Source organism: Triturus cristatus, chromosome 5_2 (genome assembly GCF_964204655.1).
Source record: "Triturus cristatus chromosome 5_2, aTriCri1.1, whole genome shotgun sequence".
NCBI lineage: Eukaryota > Metazoa > Chordata > Amphibia > Caudata > Salamandridae > Triturus > Triturus cristatus.
In genome coordinates, this window is record NC_140588.1 from 622,674,518 (window position 1) to 622,697,448 (window position 22,931).

The 22,931-nt window shown below is 49.8% G+C and overlaps 1 protein-coding gene across 6 annotated transcripts in view; it reads right to left on the reverse strand.

Moving 5' to 3' along the window:
- Nucleotides 1–22,931, reverse strand: part of CSTF2 (cleavage stimulation factor subunit 2) — a 446,855-nt gene that overhangs the window by 144,027 nt on the left and 279,897 nt on the right. The window lies entirely within an intron of this gene.

Consider the following 22,931-nt stretch of genomic DNA (forward strand, 5'->3'; position numbering starts at 1 on the left):
TTGTACGCCTGGAACGTGCTGTGCCAGGAGAAAGATGTTTTGGGGAATTGCCCATCTCCATATGCTCTGGGCTAAGCGGGAGAGCTGGGGAGAGTGTGTCCCCCCCTGTTTTTGGATATAATACATTGCAGTCATGTTGTCGGTGCGAATGAGGACTGCTTTGTCCGAAATCTGTTTTTGGAAAGATTTTAGGGCTAGAAAGATCGCCAAGAGCTCCAGATGGTTGATGTGGAGCGATTTTTGCTGTGGCGTCCATAGACCTTGCATCGTGAGGTGTAGGAGGTGCGCTCCCCAGCCGGAGAGCGATGCGTCCGCTGTTAGAGTCACCTGAGGAACCGGGTCCAGGAACGGCCGCCCTTTGGAAAGGTTTGTGGTGTTCCACCACTGCAGAGAGTGATGTGTGCGGCCGTCCACCAACACCAGATCCGTCAGCTGCCCCTGGGCCTGGTTCCACTGTTGTGCTAGGCACTCTTGAAGTGGACGCATGTGGAGTCTTGCATGGGGCACTATGAAGATGCAAGACGCCATCATTCCTATGAGCTTCATAAACACTCTTGCTGGAAGAGAGTGTTGGGGAAGAAATGTTTTGCGTAAGGCTTGAATGCTTGTGATTCTGGCTGAGTTTGGATAGGCAATACCTTTGGAGGTGTCTATAGTGGCCCCGAGATATTGCTTTGTGTGAGATGGTATGAGGTGGGACTTTTGGTAGTTCACCGTGAAGCCTAGCTGGTGGAGCAGTTGGATGGTGCTGTTTGTATGTTGCACACATTGGTGGTAGGACGTGGCTTTTATCAGCCAGTCGTCTAAGTAAGGGAAGACGTGAATATGTTGACGTCTGAGGTGTGCTGCTACTACTGCTAGGCATTTGGTAAACACCCGTGGTGCGGTGGTGACCCCGAAGGGGAGAACCGTGAATTGGTAATGCTGCCCGTCCACCACGAACCTGAGGTATTTCCTGTGAGAGGGGTGTATTGGAATGTGAAAGTATGCGTCTTTCAGATCCAAGGTTGTGAGAAAGTCTCCCTGGCAGAGGAGCGGGAGGACTTGTTGTAGGGTGACCATGTGAAAATGGTCTGAATGTATGTAGGCATTTAGAGGCCGGAGGTCCAGAATGGGCCTGAGGGTCCCGTCTTTCTTTGGTATTAAAAAATATAGGGAGTAGACAGCTAGATTTTGTTGATTGACGGGGACTTGCTCTATAGCGTGTTTTTGGAGGAGGGAGAGTACCTCCTGTTTGAGCAGTGTGGAATGTTCTTGAGACATTGGACGGTGCCTTGGTGGGATATTGGGTGGGGTAGATGTGAGCTCGAGACAGTACCCTGACCGAATGATTTGGGTCACCCATTTGTCCGATGTTATGGACTCCCATGTGTGGATAAAGTTTTGTAGCCTGCCCCCGACCGGAGTGGGATGGTCTGGGGGGAGCGGAGGGAAGTCATTGTGCGGGTGGGGTGGCAGAACGGGTGTTGTTGGTTTTGCCCCTGCCCTTATTGTTGTTGCCTCTGTAACCACCCCTTTGGTTGCCCTTTGAAAAGGTATTTTGAGGAGGGGACTTGTAGGAGGTAGAGGCGTTATCGGTGGAGGAGCCTCTGCCTGTGCCACGAAAGGATGAGCGTCGAAAGGAACGTTTAGAGGCTTGTGTTTGGAGTGCCCCCATAGACTTTGCTGTGTCTGTGTCTTTTTTCATCTTTTCCAGCGCTTCGTCTACCTTTGGCCCAAAGAGTGTTTGCTGGTCAAAGGGGTGATTGAGTATGGATGCCTGGACTTCGGGTTTGAACCCAGAGATCCTGAGCCAGGCATGGCGACGAAGCAGGACACTGGTATTTATGGCTCTAGAAGCGGTGTCTGCTGCATCGAGGGCACATTTAATGGAGGTGTTTGTAATTAGTTTACCCTCCTGTATCAGGTCATGAGCCTTGCGCTTGTATTTCTCTGGAAGGTGCTGCATAAGAGCCTCTAGTTCGTCATAGTGTGCTCTGTCATAGCGCGCAAGCAGTGCTTGTGTGTTTGCAATGCGCCACATGTTTGCAGCTTGGGAGGCGGTGCGTTTGCCAGACGCGTCTAGAAGTTTAGATTCCTTGTCTGGCGGTGGGGCTTCTCCTGAGGACTGGGAGTTAGCCCGTTTTCTAGCTGTGGAGACAACTAGGGAATCTAGAGGAGCAGGGCCCTTAATGTATGCAGGGTCTGTGGGTGCCGCCTTGTACTTCTTCTCTATTCTAGGGTTCAGTACTCTGGCCCTGACAGGGTCTTTGAACACCTCTGTAGCATGCTTGGTGACACCCTTGAGCATGGGTAAAATAGAAGTGGATTTGTCCTGTATGTCAAATGTATCCAGTAGGAAGTCTTCTTCCACTGGTTCACTGTGCATGTCCACCCCATGGTAGTGTGCTGCTCTCTGCACTAAATGATGAAACCCTAAGGAGTCCTCTGGAGGAGACGGCCTGGATGGGTATAGGTCGTCCTGAGGAATATCGGGTACATCAGGGTTATTGTAATCCTCCCATGGGTCTGGGGTCCCTGGTGAAGTGGGATCCATTGGGGCGTCCGCCGGGTAATTGTCCGGGTCCCCGTCATCCGGATCTGGGGATGGGGCCGGATCGTAGTGAGGTAAAGGTGGCGGAGACCTGGGAGGGGGAGGGGGTGGAGGAGGTGGAGGAGGTAGGGGAGGCGGTAGTGGGGAGGGCACTCTGAGGGGAGAAGTAGCAGAGTCCTTCCTTTTGGGTGGAGGAGGAGGAGCCGGAGTATCAAGGCGTCTTTTCTTGGTAATTAAAGTCAAAAGCCCAGTCTTTGGATCTTTGGACAGAGTCTTTTGTAAAGGGTCTGGTGTAAACAGAGCCAATGGTGCCGAATCGTCTGTCGGCACCGGTGATTGCGGAACCGAGGGTTTCGATGGTTTGTGTGCGCCATGCTTTCTTGAGGTCTCCGGGTGTTTCGGCGTCGAATGAGGTTTCGGCGCCGGGGCGTCGGTGCCGACAGATTTGTGTTTGTTCGGCACCGAGTGTCCAGGCTTCGGCACCGGTGGTTTCGGAGTCGAGCTGGATATTGCTTTCTTCGGTGCCGGATGCTGTTTATCGGCACCGGGCGTCGGCTGGCTCGATCCCGAGCTGCCGTGAGACTTTGGAGGCTTCGACACCGGGCCCGAAGGTGGGGTGATAGAAGCTTTGGTTTTGGTTTTGCCCAGGCCGGCAGGCGAGGGAGTAACCTGAGTCTCTTTGGTTTTGGGCGTGGGAGGGGGCATAGTACTCACGGCCCGCTGCGCCGGTGTAACGTCCTCCACGTCGGAGTAGTCGGCCTCGGAAGCGCTGACGACGTCTTCCTCCTGCTCGGTGTGTGTTTGCCCCGAAGCTTCGGCGCCGTCCCCGAAGATGTCCGGTGGAGCTGCAGAGGATGAGTGCGCCATGGTGCGTCGAGCTCTTCGATCTCGGATGGTCTTCTTCGATCGAAAAGACTTGCAGGCGGGGCAGTCTCTGGCCTCGTGTTCTGGAGAGAGGCAAAGGTTACACACCTGATGGAGGTCGGTGTGGGGAAATTTAGACCCACATTTTGGGCACTTTTTGAACGGAGTCCTTTCCATCGGCCGGGACCGGAGTCGAGGAGGGCCCGAAGGCCGGTGCCGATGTACGGGATGGAGAAAGTGCCGCTTCGAGAGATGAAGATGATGATGAAGAAACTCGAAGAAACGAGGATTTTCCGTCGAGGCTGGAACCGTAGAAGTTCGAAGCCGGAGCACGAAGTATCACATCCGAGCCCGATGGCGGAAAAAAACAATCTGAGGATGGAGCCGAAGCCCATGCGCAGTACGGACCGAAGGAGGAGTCACCAAACTCGTGACTTCCAAAGACTGTCCAAGAAGAAAAACAAACTGCAAACATCCGGGCCCAACACCAGATGGCGATCTATGCTAAGTGTACAATCTGCAGCTCATATGCCTCGAACATACAGTTTTAAAATAAATAATGATTTACATATTCACAGTGCTTTCTGCCACAGGCTGGGATCTCATAGCACTAGAAACAGGGCCATTGGAATTATGCGGCAGGAGAAGGCCAAATTATGCAGCATGGTTGATTTAATTCTGCAGCAAGCAAAGGCGAATTATGCTGCATATTTTGTGATAGCATTACTGCACTATTTTGCTATTTTTACACTTGTTAACATTGTCCTGGCCTTTATTGCCCCTCATAAGTACCACATTAACACCCACATATAGCAATAGGCAACAGAAATGTGACCAGTCAACCTTTAAAAAGGGCCTTCCACTGTGAGGTAACATGTGTTGCTGCATTTTTCAATCTGTAAATTATGCAGCAGACTATGGATTATGTGGCAAATGCGGGAAAACTATAACTATGCGCTGTGAGTGCAGGGTGAGCGTGAAAGTGAAGGGTGAGAATGAGGAGTGAGTTGTCTGAATGCAGGGTGAATTCCCAGACACTTGAAGTTAATCAGCATGTTATTGACGGGCATAGGGTTTCAGATATAAGTTAAACTATTGCTATTATGGAATTAATCAGGGAATCGAGGGTGAAGGAAATAAATAATGTGCTGATGTGAGAAAGTGGGTTTCTGTTGCAGTAACCCCCCCCTTTTTTGCCTAATAGCTGATGCACTTTTCCTTGTTGTGCCCTGGGCTCCTGCCAATCAGGTGCCCAGGACCTGTGTTCCTTCCCTAAAATACAAACTCCCAATTGGCAAACCCTGGCCACATGTCAGCCCCTAGTAAATGGTACCCTAGGTACCCAGGGCCTTGTGACCGGGGAGGGCCTCTAAGGGCTGCAGCACTCATTGTGCCACCCTTAGAGGCCCTGTACCCTTACACACACACACTGCCTTTGCAGGCTGAGTGTCTGGGTGCAGGACAAAACAAAGAGTCGACATGGCACACATCTCTGTGTGCCATGCCCATCTCCTACACTGCCAAGGCATATGTCAGCCACTCCTCTGGCTGGGTGCCTTATGCCTATGGTGTGGGCACAGGAGCAGGAGCCCTGTGTCCCTACAGTACCCAGGTCAATTCATGGGCACTGTAAGTACAGTGCTGCCATTTACAAGTACATGGTGCTGAGAGCTCGTCAAACACGAGCTCCACAGCACCATAATGGCAACACTGAAGACTGGGAAGTTTGGTATCAAACTTCTCAGCACATTAAACCCACACTGATGCCAGTGTGGGATTTAATGTACTAAGCACCCCAGAGGGCATCTTAGAGATGCCCCCTTACAGCTAACCTACAATCCACGTCTGCTCTGAGGCTGCCCAGGCTGCCACACAGCAGACACGTTGCTGGACCCCTGGGTGGGAGAGCCCCTGCTCTCCCGGGCCTGCAACAATGCACATCCTGGGTGAGGTGAAAATCTCCTCCCCCAGGATGAGCAAAGGGAAGCTTCAAAGGCATGCTGCCAGTTGGAGTTTCCCCAGGCCACTGCAACCCCCCACTCTGGCGGGAAGCTTGGCCGGAAACCCCATACAAGGACAGGGGATGTGCCAGCCTGGCCACCCCACCCCTCAGGTGGGGGAGGCGAGGTGAAGCACATCTCCGGGCTCTCGCCATCTTGAAGATGGGAGGCCCTACCCTATCAGGATTAGGCTACTGCCCCCCTCCCACAGGAGAGAGGCAGGATAGGGGGTGTACCCACCCCAGGACAAGGACCCATTGGTCCCTGGCCTTCACCTACCTGTAACGCCCCATAATCTAGGATTTAGGGGCCCCCTGAACCTTCCTTCCCCAGATTCCAGATAGAAAATTACAAGAAGAGCAAGAAGAAAAAAGACCTGCCCTGCAGCTGCTAAAAAGAGGAAGACACCAACTGCTTTGGCCCCAGCCCTACCGGCCTGTCGAACCTCGAACCTGCTCCTGCTCCAGCGCGGCATCTCTTGTGGCCAGCAACCTCAAAAACCCCGGAGGACCTGGCTACCTTTGAACTCTGATTCCCTGGGACTCCCATGAGTAGAGGCTCTACTCGAGAAACCTATTCCTAACTCCTGGCAGCAGCCCGGAACCGCGGACCCAACACACTCTGCACCAGCCAAGCCTGGCCAGTGCCGGAGTGGACAAAGACCCTGAGGACGACCCCACGGCGACTGTGACCCCGAGTCCGGCACCCAAGGACCCCCCTCGACATCCTGGACGAAGCCTGCAGCCTCAGAACCGAGTGCCACTCCACCCGCGATCAACCAGAGGGTAAGATTCCCGACGTCAAAAGGCACCCCTGCACCCGGCGCCCTGCGGCCCCCTGTGCCCAATCCCGGGGTACCCACCTAACCTACAACTACCCAACTTACCCCTCGAAGTGGTGGTGGCACCGGAAACATCCTCGTCCCCGAGCCTGCAGCCTTTTTCCAAACCGGAACATTCCCATTGATTTCCATTGAGCGCCCGAAGGCTCAAAAGCACCCTGCACCCAGCCGCCCGAGTGGCCCTGGCAGTGCACTCTCTACACTAACTTACTTCCCCACTTGCCCTGAGTAAGTGACCAGGAGCCCAGCTCCCACAGACGCGTGGCTTGCCAGACAGCAGCCACCAACCAAGGCCCCCCTATCCCTCATAGGATAACATTGGGCCTAACTCTCTCTGCACCCGGCCGTCCTGAAACTGCTGAGGGTGAACCAACTGTACCTACCTGACACTGGGGGACCCCTGAGTCTATGCCCGGAATTTCAACTCTGCCAGTCGAGTACTTACCCTTAAACCGCTAACTTCATTTTCCTCCTAGGGTAACATTGACTGGCATTTTCTTCAAAAATCTTCTAAGTGTGAACTTTTCAAAACTGTAAAAATTCACCAAAAATCAGCCAAGTGACAAAAACGAATTTACTCACCTGTTCCTGGGTGAGCTCCCAGTGCTGGATCTTGGTGCCCAGCCCTGACCCTGAAAAGTACTCACAACTATACTTACCTCTAACTCATTTTTCTCCCATAGGAAACCATTGTCTGCTTTTCTGTGAAATTTCTTCTAAGTGTCTATTTTTACAAATTTGAAATATTCTTTTAAAATCGTACCATTTCTGCAAACGAAATTACTTACCTGTTTTTGATAAGGACCCCAGTCCTGGGTCTAGGCACCCTGTCCTGGATTACTAAAGTAACGATAAAGTACTCTACCTGCAATGTGAATTTCTTGCCATAGAGATCCATTGAATGTTTTCTTTGAAATATTTTCTAAGTGCTAACTTTTGAAATAGCTAAATATTATTTAAAAATCATTACAGTTACTAAGTCGACTTTCATCACTTGATTCTGAATACTGACCCAAGGCTGGTTCTAGGAGCCAGACCTGGAATTCCAAAAGTAATCTGAAAAGTAATTTATTACAAATAACCTGAATGTACCATTGAGCTCAATGCATTGTGATGTTTAGGAAATAGGATTGTTTATTGCAACCAACTGTGACTGTTTACAAAAATTCATTGCTTAAGACAAAAAGTATTTATATGCAACCTCTCATTCTGAGAAAGTATATTTTGATCCCCTTTGTGGTTCTAAAAATAAAACAAGTATATATTTTATATATATAAACCATTGACCTAGAGTTCAGTTATTGAGTGTGTGAAACCATTTGCTGACTGAGTGTGTACAATAAATGCTTTACACTGTCCTCTGGTACTGCCTTACTGCTCGACCAAGCTACCACTTTTGAGAGTAAGGTCATACCTAACTTTGACCTCTATCAGCCTCTGGGGGACTGGGGACTCTGTACACCCTGTACCTATTAGGGAACAGTATATACAGAGCCACTTTCTCACATTGGTGGATCAGCGGTGGGATACAAACTTGCATTTGTTGGACTACTTGGTTACCATCTGATCACACGACAGAACTCTTAAACATTGCCTTTAGAATTCTGATTGGTTTTTCCAAAATTACTAAAAGTCTTGCTAGGGCCTTGCTTAAGTCCCATTAGAATTTTAGAAAAATAAAAGTCACTATAGTCAGGGTAGAGGGTTAGAACTGTCAGGTTAGAATGTCTCAAACAAACCCAGCTATTAGTGATAATAATAACATGGACCTGGTGGAGGAGCTCGACCTCACACCTTACTTACACTTGTCTTTCAAGGAATTGAGGTCCTTATGTAAACTCAAAAATTTACAAATGGGTCTGCATCCAACCAAACAAGGGCTCCAGGAGCTCCTGGCTGAGTATGCTAAAGACCACCCATCTGAACATGGTGATGGCCAGTCAGATGAGGAAAGGGAAACAGGGGAGGTGGACAACAACCTCCCCATACTATTTCCTAGGGAGGAGATGGCACCCATACCCTCCAACTCAAGAATTAGCATCTGGGCACCTAGAGACCACACAGGTGGCTCTGGTACCAGAGACAACACTGGGGGACCCCCCAGTGAAGAGGACAGCCTTGTGAGGCTGGCCAGAAGAATAGATCTAGAGTCCAGACTCCTGGCCCTAGAAAAGGAAAGGAGAGAGATGGGTTTAGCACCCATCAATGGTGGCAGCAATAATAAAAACAAGGATAGGGAGGAAACTTCTGACCCTAAAATCCCCAAAGGGATTGTCCCTAAATTTGAGGAAGGTGATGATATCACCAAATGGTTCACAGCCTTTGAGAGGGCTTGTGATATCAGAAAAGTAAAGAAACCTCTCTGGGGGGCACTCCTGTGGGAACTGTTCTCTGGTAACTGCAGGGACAGGCTTCTGACTCTCTCTGGGCCAGAAGCAGGATCCTATGAACTCATGAAGAACGCTCTGATTGAGGGATTTGGATTCACCACTGAGGAGTATAGAATTAGATTCAGGGGGGCTCACAAAACCCAGACCCAGTCCTGGATTGATTTTGTAGATTTCTCAGTGAAGACACTGGATGGTTGGTTAGCTGGACATGGTGTGCAGGATTTTACTGGATTGTACAATTTATTCATGAAGGAACATATTTTGAGTAACTGCACAAATGAAAAGTTGCATCAGCATTTGGTAGACCTAGGTCTAAAATCCCCACAAGAATTGGGAAAAAAGGCAGACCACTGGGTCAAGACTAGGGTGACTAGGACGTCCACTGGGAGGGACCAGAACCAAGGGGTCCCAAAGCCTCCCCAGAAGAAAGAGAGTGAACCCCTTGTGGATAAAAGAAAGGAGTCCCAGGTAGCCCCCCAAAAACCTGACCAGGAGGGTGGGCCCAAAGACACCTCACAAACTAAGCCAGGGTACCAAGGTAAGAATTGGGATCCCAACAGAATATGGTGTTTCAACTGTCAAAAGGCTGGACACCACACCCAGGACTCTAGCTGTCCTAAAAATAAGGTCCCTAGTACAGCTCCAGGGGTGACTAGTGTAACCCCAGGGGTTGCCAGTGTAGCTCGGGAGGGAGGGTCCTCAGATGAGGAAGTCCTCCTAGCTTTCAACTGGGGAATGGGCCCAAGAAGCAAGCTGGAGATCCCAGAAGGAAGTAGACACTTCCACCACCTACTGGTGAATGGAATCCCAGCCACTGCCCTGAGAGATACCTGTGCCAGTCACACTGTGGTACATGACAGGTTGGTATTCCCACACCAATATGTCCCAGGGGAAACAAGAAGGGTAAGAACTGTCCCAGGGGGAGTCAATGTTAGGCCTGTGGCTATAGTGCCCTTAGCCACAGCTGGGTCCCTTAGATGGAGAAAAGTGATAGTCAGTAAAAACCTCCCCCTTGATTGTCTCTTGGGGAATGATCACTTAGATGTGGAACTGAGCCAAAGAGAGGTGCTGGCCCAATGCCAGGCCTCGCCCAAAGAACCTGTGGGGGCTCAACCTGCAGTCAGTGCAGCTGAGTCCCAAAAGAGTGAGAAGAAACAGGGTAGGAAAGGTGGGCAACCGTTAGCCACAGTTCCAGAGAGCCAGGGAGATTCTATCCCAGTAAGGGAAAACTCCCACAATGGCACTGGTAAAGCCCCCCCTAGCCAACAACAAGACCTGACTAGTCAGGCAACTGTCCAGCCTGAATTAGTGGCTCCTCAGGTGGCAGAACAAAGGGTGGAGAAGGGGTGTTCCCTACCCAGAGTAGGGACCCCCTATCCTCAAACAGACCAACAGCCAGGACCCAAAGAGAACTATAAAATAGCTCCCTCACTTGCCAGTCAGGAGCTACAGGTGTGGTTCTGGGCACTGACAGCTGTCAGCAACCTCTGCTGGGTGTTAGCCTTCATGGCAGCCCTATCCTTGGCATGGTGGCCTAACCCCCTGCCATATAGCAAGTCAGGCCCCCTGACCTTATTGATCATGGTGGGGTTGCTCAAGCTGTGGGTAGCCTCTGTGGGTAAGCTGGGCCTAGCCCTGGCTAGGTTAGAAACTACCGATGTATACACCTCTAAACCCAAAATAGAAAGATGGGACAAGGACAGTAAAAGACAAGGAGAGGAGCCTTGGGAGTTAGGTCCTGAAACTAATAAGACAGGCCAGCTCCCCAAAGGGACTGACCTAGGCAGAAGGATGTAAGGCAGAGTAGGCCCTGCAACTTTCAAACCACTTCCCCAACTCTTCCTCGCCTGAAAGACTAGGTAGACTCTCCCTGCTTTGGCAGAAGTCTCCTGGCCTTTGGGCTGGGGGGGGCTTGTGTGAGAAAGTGGGTTTCTGTTGCAGTAACCCCCCCCTTTTTTGCCTAATAGCTGATGCACTTTTCCTTGTTGTGCCCTGGGCTCCTGCCAATCAGGTGCCCAGGACCTGTGTTCCTTCCCTAAAATACAAACTCCCAATTGGCAAACCCTGGCCACATGTCAGCCCCTAGTAAATGGTACCCTAGGTACCCAGGGCCTTGTGACCGGGGAAGGCCTCTAAGGGCTGCAGCACTCATTGTGCCACCCTTAGAGGCCCTGTACCCTTACACACACACACTGCCTTTGCAGGCTGAGTGTCTGGGTGCAGGACAAAACAAAGAGTCGACATGGCACACATCTCTGTGTGCCATGCCCATCTCCTACACTGCCAAGGCATATGTCAGCCACTCCTCTGGCTGGGTGCCTTATGCCTATGGTGTGGGCACAGGAGCAGGAGCCCTGTGCCCCTACAGTACCCAGGTCAATTCATGGGCACTGTAAGTACAGTGCTGCCATTTACAAGTACATGGTGCTGAGAGCTCGTCAAACACGAGCTCCACAGCACCATAATGGCAACACTGAAGACTGGGAAGTTTGGTATCAAACTTCTCAGCACATTAAACCCACACTGATGCCAGTGTGGGATTTAATGTACTAAGCACCCCAGAGGGCATCTTAGAGATGCCCCCTTACAGCTAACCTACAATCCACGTCTGCTCTGAGGCTGCCCAGGCTGCCACACAGCAGACACGTTGCTGGACCCCTGGGTGGGAGAGCCCCTGCTCTCCCGGGGCTGCAACAATGCACATCCTGGGTGAGGTGAGAAATCTCCTCCCCCAGGATGAGCAAAGGGAAGCTTCAAAGGCATGCCGCCAGTTGGAGTTTCCCCAGGCCACTGCAACCCCCCACTCTGGCGGGAAGCTTGGCCGGAAACCCCATACAAGGACAGGGGATGTGCCAGCCTGGCCACCCCACCCCTCAGGTGGGGGAGGCGAGGTGAAGCACATCTCCGGGCTCTCGCCATCTTGAAGATGGGAGGCCCTACCCTATCAGGATTAGGCTACTGCCCCCCTCCCACAGGAGAGAGGCAGGATAGGGGGTGTACCCACCCCAGGACAAGGACCCATTGGTCCCTGGCCTTCACCTACCTGTAACGCCCCTAAATCTAGGATTTAGGGGCCCCCTGAACCTTCCTTCCCCAGATTCCAGATAGAAAATTACAAGAAGAGCAAGAAGAAAAAAGACCTGCCCTGCAGCTGCTAAAAAGAGGAAGACACCAACTGCTTTGGCCCCAGCCCTACCGGCCTGTCGACCCTCGAACCTGCTCCTGCTCCAGCGCGGCATCTCTTGTGGCCAGCAACCTCAAAAACCCCGGAGGACCTGGCTACCTTTGAACTCTGATTCCCTGGGACTCCCATGAGTAGAGGCTCTACTCGAGAAACCTATTCCTAACTCCTGGCAGCAGCCCGGAACCGCGGACCCAACACACTCTGCACCAGCCAAGCCTGGCCAGTGCCGGAGTGGACAAAGACCCTGAGGACGACCCCACGGCGACTGTGACCCCGAGTCCGGCACCCAAGGACCCCCCTCGACATCCTGGACGAAGCCTGCAGCCTCAGAACCGAGTGCCACTCCAGCCGCGATCAACCAGAGGGTCAGATTCCCGACGTCAAAAGGCACCCCTGCACCCGGCGCCCTGCGGCCCCCTGTGCCCAATCCCGGGGTACCCACCTAACCTACAACTACCCAACTTACCCCTCGAAGTGGTGGTGGCACCGGAAACATCCTCGTCCCAGAGCCTGCAGCCTTTTTCCAAACCGGAACATTCCCATTGATTTCCATTGAGCGCCCGAAGGCTCAAAAGCACCCTGCACCCAGCCGCCCGAGTGGCCCTGGCAGTGCACTCTCTACACTAACTTACTTCCCCACTTGCCCTGAGTAAGTGACCAGGAGCCCAGCTCCCACAGACGCGTGGCTTGCCAGACAGCAGCCACCAACCAAGGCCCCCCTATCCCTCATAGGATAACATTGGGCCTAACTCACTCTGCACCCGGCCGTCCTGAAACCGCTGAGGGTGAACCAACTGTACCTACCTGACACTGGGGGACCCCTGAGTCTATGCCCGGAATTTCAACTCTGCCAGTCGAGTACTTACCCTTAAACCGCTAACTTCATTTTCCTCATAGGGTAACATTGACTGGCATTTTCTTCAAAAATCTTCTAAGTGTGAACTTTTCAAAACTGTAAAAATTCACCAAAAATCAGCCAAGTGACAAAAACGAATTTACTCACCTGTTCCTGGGTGAGCTCCCAGTGCTGGATCTTGGTGCCCAGCCCTGACCCTGAAAAGTACTCACAACTATACTTACCTCTAACTCATTTTTCTCCCATAGGAAACCATTGTCTGCTTTTCTGTGAAATTTCTTCTAAGTGTCTATTTTTACAAATTTGAAATATTCTTTTAAAATCGTACCATTTCTGCAAACGAAATTACTTACCTGTTTTTGATAAGGACCCCAGTCCTGGGTCTAGGCACCCTGTCCTGGATTACTAAAGTAACGATAAAGTATTCTACCTGCAATGTGAATTTCTTGCCATAGAGATCCATTGAATGTTTTCTTTGAAATATTTTCTAAGTGCTAACTTTTGAAATAGCTAAATATTATTTAAAAATCATTACAGTTACTAAGTCGACTTTCATCACTTGATTCTGAATACTGACCCAAGGCTGGTTCTAGGAGCCAGACCTGGAATTCCAAAAGTAATCTGAAAAGTAATTTATTACAAATAACCTGAATGTACCATTGAGCTCAATGCATTGTGATGTTTAGGAAATAGGATTGTTTATTGCAACCAACTGTGACTGTTTACAAAAATTCCTTGCTTAAGACAAAAAGTATTTATATGCAACCTCTCATTCTGAGAAAGTATATTTTGATCCCCTTTGTGGTTCTAAAAATAAAACAAGTATATATTTTATATATATAAATCATTGACCTAGAGTTCAGTTATTGAGTGTGTGAAACCATTTGCTGACTGAGTGTGTACAATAAATGCTTTACACTGTCCTCTGGTACTGCCTTACTGCTCGACCAAGCTACCACTTTTGAGAGTAAGGTCATACCTAACTTTGACCTCTATCAGCCTCTGGGGGACTGGGGACTCTGTACACCCTGTACCTATTAGGGAACAGTATATACAGAGCCACTTTCTCACAGCTGATCCTGCAACAAACTTCCAGTCTTTTGATTAGGGTTTCCAGCTCATTATTTTGATGTTGCAGATGGTACAAAAATAAACAGTCACCTAACGCCCTATTTTAGCAGTTATCTGTGCGTACTCCGAAAAGCAAATATAAAGCACTTTTAAATGTGTTCTAGGGCTGCCTGAATGTTTCATGACTGAAAATAAAAGGAACAGACAAAGTCAAATTACAAATGAATACATACTTTTTTATTTAAGACCCTATTTAGTGTCAAAGCAAGGTCTTTGCAGGCTCTTTAAACATACATGGCTGGCATTTTTTCTATTGGCAACCCTGTTGTATATTCCTTTTCATGAAATGCATTTTCACACTACAGCAGTGTGAGAAAGTGGCTCTGTATATACTGTTCCTTAATAGGTACAGGGTGTACAGAGTCCACAGTCCCCCAGGGTTTGACAGAGGTTAAAGTTAGATATAACTTTACTCTCTAAAGTGGTAGCTTGGTCGAGCAGTAAGGCAGTATCAGAGGGCAGTGTAAAGCATTTGTTGTACACACTCAGTCAGCAAATGGTCTCACACACTCAATAACTGAACTCTAGGCCAATGGTTTATATATAAAAAATATATGCTTCTTTTATTTTAGAACCAACACTTGGATTTAAAATATACTTTCTCAGAATGAGATGTTTCATATAAATACTTTTGCAATATGCAAATTGACTTTTGTAAACAGTTACAAGTGGTTGCAATAGGCAACTCTATTTTAAACACAACAATGCATTGAGCTCAATGGAAAATTCAAGTTATTTGCAACAGATTACTTTTTAGATTACTTTTGGAATTCCAGGACTGGATCCTAGATTCAGTCCTGGGTCAGTACTCAGAATCAAGTGATTAAAGTCGACTTAATTACTGTAATGATTTTTAAACAATATTTAGCTATTTTAAAAGTTGACACTTAGAAAATATTTCAAAGAAAACAGTCAATGATTCCCTATGGAAGAAAATTCATGTTGCAGGTACAGTATGTTCTCGTTACTTTTGTAATCCAGTACTGGGTGCCTAGACTCAGTACTGGGACCTTTATACAAAACAGGTAAGTAATTACGTTTTCAGATATTATACGATTTTTGAAGAATATTTAAAGATTGCAGAAATCGACACTTAGAAGAATTTTCAGAGAAAAACAGTCAATGGTTTCCTATGGAAGAAAATTGGGTTACGGGTAAGTACAGTTGTAAGTATTTTTCAGAGTCAGTGCTGGGCACCAAGATCCAGCACTGGGAGCTCACCTAAGAGCAGGTGAGTAATTTCGTTTTCATTACTCGGCTGATTTTTGGTGAATATTTTAAGATTTGAAAAGTCCACACTTAGAAGAAATTTCAGGAAAAAGCCAGTCAATGTTACCCTATGAGGAAAATAGAGTTAGCGCTTTAAGGGTAAGTACTCGACTGGCAGAGTTGAGGTTCTGGGCATAGACTCAGGGGTCCCCCAGGGTCAGGTAGGTACAGTTGGTTCACCCTCAGCGACTCTAGGGCGGCCGGGTGCAGAGAGAGTTAGGCCCAATGTTATCCTATGAGGGATAGGGGGGCCTTGGTTGGTGGCTGCTGACTGGCAAGCCACGCGGCTGTGGGAGCTGGGCTCCTGGTCACTTACTCAGGGCAAGTGGGGAAGTAGGTAGGTGTAGAGTTTTCACTGCCAGGGCCACTCGGGCGGCTGGGTGCAGAGTGCTTTTGAGCCTTCGGGCGCTCAATTGATTTCAATGGGAAATCTCCGGTTTAGAAAAAGACTGCAAGCTCTGGGACGAGACCTCTTCAGGTGCCACCACCACTTCGAGAGGTAAGTTGGGTAGTTGGAGGATAGGTAGGTACCCCGGGATTGGGCACAGGGGGCCGCGGGGCGCCGGGTGCAGGGGTGCCTTTTGGTGTCGGGAAATCTTACCCTCTGTTGATCGCGGTGGGGGGGCACCTTGTTCTGAGGCTGCAGGCTTCTTCAGGAGTGTCGAGGGAGGTCCTTGGGTGCCGGACTCGGGGTCATAGTCGCCGTGGGGTCGTCCTCGGGGTCTTTGTTCACTCCGGCACTGGCCAGGCTTGGCTGGTGCAGAGTGTGCTGGGTTCGCGGTTCCGGGCTGCTGCCAGGGATTAGAGGTAGGTTTTGAGTAGAGCCTCTACTCATGGGAGTCCCAGGGGCTTAGAGCCAAAAAGTAGCCAGGTCCTCCGGGGTTTGTGAGGTTGCTGGCCACAAGAGATGCCGGGTTGGAGCAGGAGCAGGTTCGAGGGTCGACAGGCCGGTAGGGCTGGGGCCAAAGCAGTTGGTGTCTTCCTCTATTTAGCAGCTGCAGGGCAGGTCTTCTTTCTTCTTGCTCTTCATTGTAGTTTTGAATCTGGAATCTGGGGAAGGAAGGTTCAGGGTGCCCCTAAATACTAGATTTAGGGGCGTTACAGATAGGTGAAGGGCAGGGGCCAATGGGTCCCTGTCCTGGGGTGAGTACACCCCCTATCCTGCCTCTCTCCTGTGGGAGGGGGGCAGGAGCCTAGTCCTGATTGGGCAGGGCTTCCCATCTTCAAGATGGCGAGAGCCCGGAGATGTGCTTCACCTCGCCTCCCCCAACGGAGGGGTGGGGTTGGCAGGCTGGCACATCCCCTGTCCTTATTTGGGGTTTCCGGCCAAGCTTCCCGCCAGAGTGGGGGGTTGCAGTGGCCTGGGGAAGCTCACAGAGGCGGCATGCCTTTGAAGCTTCCCCCTGCCCATCCTGGGGGAGGAGATTTAGCACCTTGCCCAGGATGTGCATTGTTGCAGAACCAGGAGAGCAGGGGCTCTCCTACCCAGGGGTCCAGCAACATGTCTGCTGTGTGGCAGCCTAGGCAGCCTCAGAACAGACGTGGATTGTAGGTTTAGGTTTCAGGGGGCCTCTCTAAGATGCCCTCTGTGGTGCTTTGTACATTAAATCACACACTGGCATCAGTGTGGATTTAATGTGCTGAGTAGTTTGATACCAAACTCCTCAGTCTTCAGTGCTGCCATTTTTGTGCTGTGGAGTTCGTGTTTGACAAGCTCCCAGCACCATATACTCTTAGCTGGTAGCACAATGAGTGCTGCAGCCCTTAGAGGCCTTCCCTGGTCACAAGGCCCTGGGTACTTAGGGTACCATTTACCAGGGGCTGACATGTGGCCAGGGTTTGCCAATTTGGGTTTTGGCTGTTAGGCAGTTTTTAAAAAAGGAACACAGGCCCTGGGCACCTGATTGGCAGGAGCCCAGGGCACAACAAGGAAAAGTGCATCAGCTATTAGGCAAAAAAAGGGGGGGTTACTGCAACAGAAACCCACTTTCTTACAAGCAGTAAATTTACAATACAAATGTAAGGAAGAGGCCCGGGGGTACTGGAAAAAGAAAAAAAACTAAGCCTCCGTAACCAGTTTCCAAAGGTATGCAAATGGTCTTTAAAGAACTGTGTGCTGGAGTCTTAATAAGACTCCAGACTCTGCCCATCCGAGCCCCCAGCAGCACACCCACTGACCTTTGGCCCCCATGGCACTCTGAGGGCTTCGGAGAAAAGGAAGGCAGCCTGGAAATGCAGAAAATAAACATCGCTGCACTTCCAGGCGTCTTCATTTACATGTGCTTGCAGAGGCCTTTGCGCCCCCCTGGGAGCTCATCCACGCCCCCCCAGGGAGGCGCGCCCCACAGTTTGAAGACCTGTGCCCTAGAGTGTCTAAGTCAATTCTTGGACATTGTAAGTGCAGTGCTGCCATTAAGAGTATATGGTGCTGGGAGTTTGTCATTACAAACTCCACAGTATCACAATGGCTGCACTGAAAACTGAGAAGTTTGGTATCAAACTTCTCAGCACATTAAACCCACACGAATGCCAGTGTGGGAATTAATGAAAAATGCACACAGAGGGCATTTTAGAGATACTCCCTGAAAACCAACCTACCACTAGTGTCCAGGCTGAGTGGCTGCTCAGGTGAGGGAGGCGAGGTGAAGCACAACTCTCTTGCAGATGGGGGGACCCAGAGTGAGGCATATACCCCATTTCCACTGAAAGGAGGCATAATAGGGGGTGTACCCACCCCAGGAAAGGGACCCATTGGTCCCAACCTTTTACCTACCTGTAACACCCCTAAAGCTAGTATTTAGGGGCACCCCTGAACCTTGCCTCCTCAGACTAGAAACCACAAGAAGAAAAGAAGAAGGACAGAACAACCGTACCAAAGCTGAGAAGGGCTGAGCCTTGGGCTCAGCCCTACCAGCCTGTCTCCACATCGAACCTGCAGAAGCGAAACTCCGTTTTGTCCTGCAGCCAGCAACCTCAAAAACCCCGAGGACCTGCCCTGCCTTCCATGGAAAATACTTTGTCTACCGTGAACACCGGATTTGTTCACCCACAGACTTCAGCCATGGCAAAATCCACAAGTCTGCACCCTTCTGCACCAGACGCCCACGGCAGAGTTAGATTGGCCCAATCCCACGAGGAGGCCTCCTGCGATCCTGACCCGAGATTCAGTGATCCCTGACCTGCCTCAAGCAGACATCTGCAGCCTCAATCTGGAAGGACCCCCCCAGCCGCGATCAGGAGCTGGTAAGAAGATCCGACCCTAAAAGACACTCCTGCACCAGATGCCCCACAGCCTTGGTTGGCCCAACCAACGGTGTCTTGCCAACCCCCAGCATCCCAACCTACCTCTCCAAGTGGTGGTCGCACCCAGAAGACCTTCGTCCCGAGCTGCAGTGTGTTTGCAAACCGGAGAAACCCCATTGAAAGTAACAGGGCGCCAGCGCCAAAACAGCACTATACACCAGGCCGCCCTAGTGACGCTGAGGGTGCACCTTTGGTGCTGTCTTGAACCCCCATTTGCCCTGAGCTTAAGTCCAGGAGCTTTGCTCCCACAATCTTGTGGCCTGCTTGTAAGCAACCACCAACCGGAGGTCCCCTATCGGATAACATGGGGCCCCAGCACTATGAACCCGGCCGCCCTAGTGCCACTGAGGGTGTAACAAGAGTGCATCCTTGACCCTGGGGGACCACTGAGTCTAACCCCAGGAACCCAACTCCCACAACAAAGTACTTACCTGTTAACCGATAACACTATTTCCTCCCATAGGATAACACTGACTGTTTTCCTATGAAAAAGTTTCCTAGTGTGAAGTTGAAAAATCTATAAAAGTCTTTAAAACTGTAACCAAATAACAAAACGCTTTTACTTACCTGTTTACTGGAAATATCCCAGTGTAGTATCCAGGCATACTACACTGTGTAAGAAAAGTAATCTGTAAAGTAATATAAATGACATTCTATTGAAAAGTCAATATTAAGTATATGTACAATATTTCAAAGCATTGCATTACCAGTACTTTTCCGGTAACCAAACTAAAGTTTATATACAAATGCAATTCAAACGGTATTATTATTGCAAAGTATCAATCACTTACCTGTGCCAGGCTTGCTTGTTTCTAGGAAATAAAATAACTAAAAGAATATTTTTATACAAACAGCATTGGTCTGAGTTCAGTCTTTGAGTGTGTAAATCATTTGCTGATTGAGTGTGTCCAACAATTGCTTAACACTACCCTCTGATAAAGCCACACTACCACAAATAGAGAGTAAGGTGCTATCTACTTTTACCTCTGCCTACCTTTGGGGTTACCTACCTTTGGGGTTACCATGGACTATGTGCACACTATACCTCACTTTGGTATAGTATATACAGAGCCACCTTCCTACAATGATCGTGGGGTGGGGGGCAATTGTTATGAAGTCACTGTTTGTCAGGAGATGGAGAGATGCGTGTTGGGGTACCTCTACCTCTGCCTTTAAAATTGTTCCCTCAGTAACCGCCTGTTTAAAATCCTGCATAGGGGGAGGATTGATTTTGTGGTTTATAGGAAGATGTGTTGGCATCTGTGGAGGTATTTTTGGAGCCTTCCTATAAAAAGTGAGCAGCGAAAGGAGCCTCTGTTAAAGAGTGATTGTGGTGCCCTCATAGATTTTGCTACTTCTGTATCTTACCTAATTTTTTCAAGTGATTCATCCACTTGAGGAGCAAAAAGATGTCGAATGGGGCATTTAGTATCGTTTGCTGTACTTCTGGTTTAAAACCAGAGATTCATAACCATGCGTGTCTTCTGAGGAGAATGCTAACGTTGACCTCTCTGTCCTCAGTATCAGCAGCATCTAACGCACACCTAATAGAGAAATTGGAAATTAGTTTTCCATCTTGTATTAGTTCTAGCCCTCTTTTTCTATGTTCTTCAGGGAGATATTGGAGGAAGTCTTCCATTCCATCCCAGTGGACCCTATCGTATCTGAGCAAAATGCCTTGTTTATTGGCTATACGTGTAAGAAAGTGGGTTTTTATTGCAGTAAACCCCCCCCCCCCCCCCTTTTTGCCTAATAGCTGATGCACTTTTCCTTGTTGTGCCCTGGGCTCCTGCCAATCAGGTGCCCAGGGCCTGTGTTCCTACCCTAAAAACTGCCTACCAGCGAAAACCCAAATTGGCAAACCCTGGCCACATGTCAGCCCCTGGTAAATGGTACCCTAGGTACCGAGGTCCTTGTGACCAGGGAAGGCCTCTAAGGGCTGCAGCACTCATTGTGCCACCCTTAGAGACCCTGTACCCTAACACACACACACTGCTCTTGCAGGCTGAGTGTCTGGATACAAGACAAAACAGAGTCGACATGGCACACATCCCTGTGTGCCATGCCCACAACCTACACTGCCCTGGCATACATCGGCCAGCCCTCTAGCTGGGTGCTCTATGCCAGTGGTGTGGGCACAGAGGCAGGCGCCCTGTGCCCCTACAGTACCCAGGTCCATTCCTGGGTCCTGTAAGTGCAGTGCTGCCATCTAAGAGTATATGGTGCTGGGAGCTTGTCAAACACTAACTCCACAGCACCATAATGGCAGCACTGAAGACTGAGAAGTTTGGCATCAAACTGCTCAGCACATTAAATCCACACTGATGCCAGTGTGGGATTTAATGTACCAAGCACCACAGAGGGCATCTTAGAGAGGCCCCCTGAAACCTAAACCTACAATCCACGTCTGTTCTGAGGCTGCCTAGGCTGCCACACAGCAGACATGTTGCTGGACCCCTGGGTAGGAGAGCCCCTGCTCTCCTGGGTCTGCAACAATGCACATCATGGGCGAGTTGCTAAATCTCCTCCCCCAGGATGGGCAGGGGGAACCTTCAAAGGAATGCCGCCTCTGTGAGCTTCCCCAGGCCACTGCAACCCCTTACTCTGGCGGGAAGCTTGGCCGGAAACCCCAAATAAGGACAGGGGATTTGCCAGCCTGCCAACCCCACCCCCTGAGGTGGGGGAGGCGAGGTGAAGCACATCTCCAGGCTCTCGCCATCTTGAAGATGGGAAGCCCTGCCCAATCAGGACTAGGCTCCTGCCCCCCTCCCACAGGAGAGAGGCAGGATAGGGGGTGTACCCACCCCAGGACAGGGACCCATTGGCCCCTGCCCTTCACCTACCTGTAACGCCCCTAAATCTAGTATTTAGGGTCACCCTGAACCTTCCTTCCCCAGATTCCAGATTCCAAGAATACAAAGAAGAGCAAGAAGAAAGAAGACCTGCCCTGCAGCTGCTATGAAGAGGAAGACACCAACTGCTTTGGCCCTAGCCCTACCGGCCTGTCGACCCTCGAACCTGCTCCTGCTCCAAACCGGCATCTCTTGTGGCCAGCAACCTCACAAACCCCGGAGGACCTGGCTACCTTTTGGCTCTAAGCCCCTGGGACTCCCATGAGTAGAGGCTCTACTCCAAACCTATTTTTAATCCCTGGCAGCAGCCCGGAACCGCGAACCCAGCACTCTCTGCACCAGCCAAGCCTGGCCAGTGCCGGAGTGAACAAAGACCACGAGGACGACCCCACGGCGACTGTGAACCCGAGTCCGGCACCCAAGGACCTCCCTCGACATTCCTGAAGAAGCCTTCAGCCTCAGAACAAGGTGCCCCCCTACCACAATCATCAGAGGGTAAAAGTTCCCGACATCAAAAGCCCCGCGGCCCCCTGTGCTCAATCCCGGGGTACCTACCTATCCTCCAACTACCCAACTTACCTCTCGAAGTGGTGGTGGCACCTGAAGAATCCTCATCCCCGAGCTTGCAGCCTTTTTCTAAACCGGAGATTTCCCATTGAAATCAATTGAGCGCCCGAAGGCTCAAAAGCACCCTGCACCCAGCCGCCCGAGTGGCCCTGGCAGTGCAACCTCTACACCTACCTACTTCCCCACTTGCCCTGAGTAAGTGACCAGGAGCCCAGCTCCCACAGCCGCGTGGCTTGCTAGTCCGCAGCCACCAACCAAGGCCCCCCTATCCCTCATAGGATAACATTGGGCCTTACTCTCTCTGCACCCGGACGCCCTAGAGTCGCTGAGGGTGAACCAACTGTACCTATCTGACCCTGGGGGACCCCTGAGTCTATGCCCAGAACCTCAACTCTGCCAGTCGAGTACTTACCTTTAAACCGATAACTCTATTTTCTTCATAGGGTAACCGTGACTGGCTTTTTCCTGAAATTTCTTCTGTGTGGACTTTTCAAATTTTTAAATATTCACCAAAAATCAGCCGAGTAACGAAAACGAAAATACTCACCTGCTCTTAGGTGAGCTCCCAGTGCTGGATCTTGGTGCCCAGTGCTGACTGAAAAATACTTACAACTGTACTTACCTGTAACCCAATTTTCTCCCATAGGAATCCATTGACTGTTTTTCTGTGAAATTTCTTCTAAGTGTAAATTTCTGCAATCTTTAAGTATTCCTTAAAAATCGTATAATATCTGAAAACGTAATTACTTACCTGTTTTGGATAAAGGTCCCAGTACTAAGGCTAGGTACCCAGTACTGGATTACAAAAGTAACTAGAACATACTGTACCTGTAACTTGAATTTCTTCCATAGGGCATCATTGACTGTTTTCTCTGAAATATTTTCTAAGTGTCATCTTTTAAAATAGCTAAATATTGTTTAAAAATCATCACAGCAATTAAGTCGACTTTCATCACTTGATTCTAAGTACTGACCCAGGACTGAATCTAGGATCCAGTCCTGGAATTCCAAAAGTATTCCTAAAAGTAATCTGTTGCAAATAACTTGAAACTTCCATGGAATTCAATGCATTATTGTGTTTAAAATAGTGTTGCCTATTGCAACCACATGTAACTGTTTACAAAAATCAATTGCATATTGC